Here is a 6000-nt window from a genome sequence, read left to right on the forward strand (position 1 = left end):
CCTTGTCAGCCCGTGTTGTGGGTATGTGGCCATGCACCACCTCAATTTCATATACTCCTGGGGCTCGGTCCAGGATCATGCACCTGTGGGTATTTGGGCAGGAAGTCTGACACACTCAGTGGCAACACTCACACGCACCCTATAGAGTGACATGATGTCTCATGATCACATGACTGAAATCAGGAAGTGATAAATGTTTGTGAGATGCCAGGCAGTCTCTCTGTGTTCTGCCAGCCAATTCTGCACAGCTGAGCTGGGTTCACCTCACACGCAGGTATGGGGGGTCATTTAGGTGTATGGCAGTTCAGTTACTAAAACATAGGTTTAATACTTATTTATTCCATTTTATCAGGATAATCTAGTGTGTTTGCTCCTTGCGGAGAACACAGACCACTGCATGGCCTTTTTATATTGACGGGATCATCACATTGTGACTCCAGCTGCGGAGATATGGACACCGATATGATGGTAAATTATATAATGCCCACTTTTATTGAATGTTTTTAAACTGTGTTGAAATGTCTACTTAAAGCCTCTCTTTGTGTCTGTAGCACTTGGAATGTTCAACTACACCTGCATAGTTACTGCGATGTGGGACAATTGAGAATACCTGCCAAGTAGGCATATGTATATTTATTGATTATGTTAAAGGTTGAATATGCTGTGGTGTTAAACTAGGCTGACAACTAATGCGTTTTGTTTCTCTCTTAGAGAAAGGACCAGGCCAGCCACTGTTTTGTTGTTAAATCATATGTCTTTGTGAATTTCAACTTGTTTTGGTTCTTTTTCTTCCTTTTTTGTGTGTCTCTGGGGCCAATTGTCAGTTGTAATTCTGAGTGAGTTAATTTAAATGCGCGGATGCTGGTTGTTCTCCTCTCTTACATGTGCTCTCTTCTTAGACTGTCTCTGTATAAGGCCGGATTCGCATGGGTGTACTGCTCATCTCCTCGGGGTGACCACACGGGTGAGACACTGTAGTGGGTTTGCTGTCTCTTGTTTCTGGCCTTCTGAGGAAGAGGGATCTTTGCTCATGCCAGTCCGACCTTTTCCTGATTGAGGAGTTCCAACCAGTTACCTTTTTAAAACATTCTGTTCATAACATCCCAGACTTATTGCTTTTATACTGAATATTTTGTATATATACTAATTGTAATAAATTTGTTATTTTTTATACATATTTGCCTCATTGTCAACTATCCCTTTTTTGGGGGAAGATAACAGATAGCCACACTACATATAAAGGAAAACTGAGGGGTCCCTTCTGCCCACCATCAGTGGGTGGCGTTGTCAGACAGTTACATGGTTGTGCTGCTTGTCAGGCACCACACACCATATCCACTTGACTTGCTTCCCATTCTTAAGCATTGGCTGCTGGCCAGACCACCAAGGTTAGGCGACCAGGAGACCGTGGCAGCAAGCGGGGCCGAGGCCCACCATCACCACCACCGGAGACGCCCACGAGAGGCCCACCCATCACCCGAGACACGGCTGTAGGCCATCACCACTTGCAACAAGTGTGGCGTCAAGTAACCGCATCAGGGCCTGTCCTAGAAATCCCAGACCATCCCTGGTTCAAGCAACTGATACACCCTTCCCCCGGAACAGCCCAGACCGAGTGCCACCTTCCCTTCTCCTGCCTCACCCTGTTCGGAGTCAGGCTGCTGACCCACCATAACCCCGGACCCGGTAACAGGCCACCACCACTTGTAACAATCGTGGCGTCAAGCAACTGCATCAGGGCCTGTTTTGGGCATCATGAACTGTCCCCAGCCTGACCGAACGAAACACCCTCCCCATGAACCAGTCCATTCCGGGTACCAGCTTCCTTTGTCCTGCCCCGCCCTAATCGGGCTACTGACTGACCAGCCCATCCCCATCGCCACCAGCGATGCCCGCCTGTAACCCTGGATACGACCCAAGACACCACTACCTGCAACAAGCAGGGCACCAGGTGACCGCACCAGAGCCCACCCTGGGCATCGTGACCCACTGCCAGCTTGGCCTTCCAGCTCACCCTCTTCCAGGCCATCAACCGAGCAACGTCTAGGTATATATGTAATAATGAGTAGTAGGCCCCAGCCGGCCTTTATATAGTAATCACGCACACTGGATATCTCTCTCATTTCTCTCTATTTTTTTCCTTTTTTTCCCCATATATTTAACTGACCTTCTGCCATTCAGTCTAAACATACAGCTTGACTTTCACCACCGTTGTCATGAACAATCCGGTGGGGCTCTGGGGACCTCCTCTACCAGTCCACTCAGGATTGCCTGGTGAGGCTCAGATATTGTTTGCATAAGTCACTAGTAAACAGCATCACCCTTTTACTGATTATCTTAGCCAGCTGGAGCTGCCTGGCTTCGTCCACATTCCGGTTTGGCCCGTGCAATTTCCCTTGAGCACTGACAGGATAGCCATGTACTGTCACGCACTCCACCCCTGGGAAGAGCAGCATAATAGTGCTCACAAGGGTCAGATATTTTGGGCGTTTCCCTTCCTCTGCCAGGGGAAGGATTGTTCCCGATGTTTCAGACTGGATTGACTAGCCCAGCACTAGTGCACAGGTGCCTCTGTCCACGATCAGATCTGGTACTCCCACTCTGCCATTCCCTGTCTGAAAAATTGTTGTAATATGTCAATAAGCTTAGGGATTGATTCTGTTGGATTGAATATATAGAGTAGAAGGTCCACCGCATACAGTGAAACTTTATGCATTACCTGGTTCCTAACAATACCTGGAATATCCTGTTGCATCCTCAGTGCTACGGCAAGAGGTTCACCTTACTAAGGATTTTGTAATCACAGCATAAGAGACTAATAGGGTGATAGGAACCACATTCCAAGGGATCTTGGTCCTTTTTCAATAGGACTGATATTGTCAGAAGTTATTAAGTGAAATACAAGACCAGAACATATGACCTAATTTAGTTGGACGGTGGCCACACCTCGAACACACAAGATTGGTGCCAGGATATATTTTGGCCAGAATAATGCAATCGATGCACAATTTTAAATTTAATAAGGTTATGTCTTCTGCATAAAGAGGTGGTGTGTATGTGTTTTAAATTACATTGCCATGTCTCATCAGACAGTTCAAAACCCAGGTCCTCTTCCCATGATCTTTGTCTTATTTCAATAGGACTGATATTGTTGCCCGAATCATGGTTGGAGGTAGTTTCCCTGCCAGGATAATTTCCTTGAACAGAGTTCAGAATAGGTACCAATTTGTGTGAGAATAACTTGTAGAACTCTATTCATGAATATCAGCCGATGTCACAAATGTATCCCCACCTGACGTCACTCACATCTCAAGCTTGTCTTCCGCCATGTTGAGTGCCTGGTTTGGCGAGATCGCTAAGTCTGTCACAAAGGAACTAGCTATGCCTTCAATATGTTGTGCGGTAGGGTGCAACAACAAAAAAAGAGGCGAAAACAGGGTACACCCTGGACAAGTCACCAGCTCATCGCAGGGAGCAATTTGGGGTCCAGTATCTTGCTAAAGGACACTCCAACCAGCAGCACAGTCCAGCCCAGGGAAGCCAGGATTTGAACCAGTGACCTTCCGATCACTAGCCAACCTGCTGTCGATAACTGCCAAATTTAATTAAAGATGATAACATAGCCTACAAATCTTTCCAAACAGTATTAATTAAGCAATCAGTGTGAATTGGTTCATATACTGTGTCTGACAGCAGGAGTCTAGTATCAGGTGTCAGTTTACAATATCTGTAAAGACATCATATCAGTCATTAACGTTAGCTGAGGATATTTGTTCAAGCTTTGAAGCAGTTTAAGATTATAGCCCGAAAACACCACCATCTCTTTTTGTGTGTGTGTGCTTTTAATGGTTTTAGTGTAAATGAGTTAATGCCATAGCCTCCCCTCTGCACTCTGTCCTGCAACGTTATTTACAACATATCTCACGGATATTATTCAAGTGCTCCTAAGACTGGTGACATGAGCAAGTGGTTAGCCAATCTGTTTACACCATAACGTTGGCAGCTTGGAGTATTGTTTGTAGTCACTGTTTTGCAAAATCAAAGCACATATGAGTTCCTCAGTCCTTATTAAATTCACATACTGGTATTATTTATTTTACTGACATTGTAGATTTCTTTCCAATAACATATTGTTCATGAATCTCATTCACATGATTTCATTCACATGTTGATTTTGAGAGTTATTCACATCTAAATTCTCCCCTGAAATCTCTCCAGGTGTGAAGAGCCAGAACCCTTTGAGCCCTAACTTTGTACCAACAATTTTTCCGTACCTCAGCTCCCCCAACAAGAGGAAGAGGATTAATCAAATGACACGATTCAAACAAATACAGGAACTGAAAAGAAAAAGAGTTGCTAGTTTGGACAGAGGAGAGACTGGATTTTATTTGGTATTGTTGTATAATGCAAAATTATTGTAGTGACTGGGGGAGTTCCACAATGATGCGTGGTTGGTTGCCTTGCCTGGGCAGCAGCGAGCAATGAGATCTAACACCGGCGTCTCTGTTAGACTGAATGCCCTCTGAAATAGGGTTGATACGGTACCTGTGGAGCAGTCATGGCTCTCCGGTACGCCCACGATCCTGATATTATTCCTCCTTGACCGCGACTCTAAGTCCTCACATTTGTGCTGCATCACAGACTACATAAACTTCTGCATGGAAAACACTGTGCCTACCGGGAAGATACAGTGTTTCTCCAACACCAAACCCTGGGTGATCCCAGAGCCAAAAGCCATGCTTAATGAAAAAAAGAGGTTTTTCAAATCTGGAGACAAGGAGGAGCTGAAGAGAATGCAGAAGAAGCTGAAAAGGGGGATAAGGAGAGGCAAAGACAGCTACAGAAGGAAGCACCTCAAGGGGAGCAACGCCAGAGAGGTCTGGAGAGGCCTAAAAACCATCTCTGGCCTCACTAAGGACAGCGGGAGGGGCCCTGAATCTGGAGACCTGGACTGGGCAAATGAGTTGAATCTGTTTTTTTTTACTTCTACAGTGTTTTCAACACAATCCAGCCATCACTGCCCGGGGGAAGCTGGAGGGAGCTGGAGTTGCCTGCCACCTGGCTGCATGGACCACCGACTACCTCACAAACAGACCGCAGCATGTGAGGCTCCACGACTGTGTGTCTGATGTGGTAATCTGCGGCACGGGAGCTCCGCAGGGTACAGTGCTCTCTCTTTTCCTCTTTAAACTCTACACATCAGACTTCAGTTATAACATGGACAGCTGCCACCTTCAGAAGTTCTCCAACGATACAACCATCGTTGCACATGTGACAGAGGGGAACAATCTGGAGTATAGGAAGGTTATCACCAACTTTGTCGCCTGGTGTGAACTGAAACACCTGTGCATCAATGCCAGCAAGACAAAGGAGGTGGTGATCTATTTCAGGAAGAAGGCTCCTCAAACTACACCAGTGAACATTCAGGGTTTTGGACACTTAGATTGTGGAGGAGTACAAATACTTGGGTGTTCACATAAACAACAACCTCATCTGGACACATACAGTAACACAGATGTCCTGTACAAGAAGGGCCACAGTGATCTCCAACTGCAACAGGACTGAGGTCCTTTGGCATGTGCAGGACGTCGTTAAAATGTTTCTATGACTCTGTGTAAGCATCGGCCATCATCTACACTGTGGTCTGCTGGGGCTGTGGTAGCTCAGAGAGGGACAGGAAGAGACTCAATAAGCTGGTCAAAAGGGTTGGCTCAGTCTTGGACTGTCCTCCGGACTCGATTGAGGAGGTGGGTGAGAAGAGGATGTTCGCCAAGCTGACATCAATTATAGACAACCCCCTACATGAGACTGTGGGGGCCTTAAGCAGCTCCATCAGCAACAGACTGCTTCACCCATGGTGTATTAAGGAATGCTACCGCAGGTCATTCTTTCCAACTGCTGTCAGACTGTTCAACACCAATAACCCTTAATGTAGCACCATAAGCACCTACATATCTTGCACTACTTACCACTTCTACCTCCACCATTGTAGTTTCTGGG

Source organism: Acanthopagrus latus, chromosome 8 (assembly GCF_904848185.1).
Source record: "Acanthopagrus latus isolate v.2019 chromosome 8, fAcaLat1.1, whole genome shotgun sequence".
NCBI lineage: Eukaryota > Metazoa > Chordata > Actinopteri > Spariformes > Sparidae > Acanthopagrus > Acanthopagrus latus.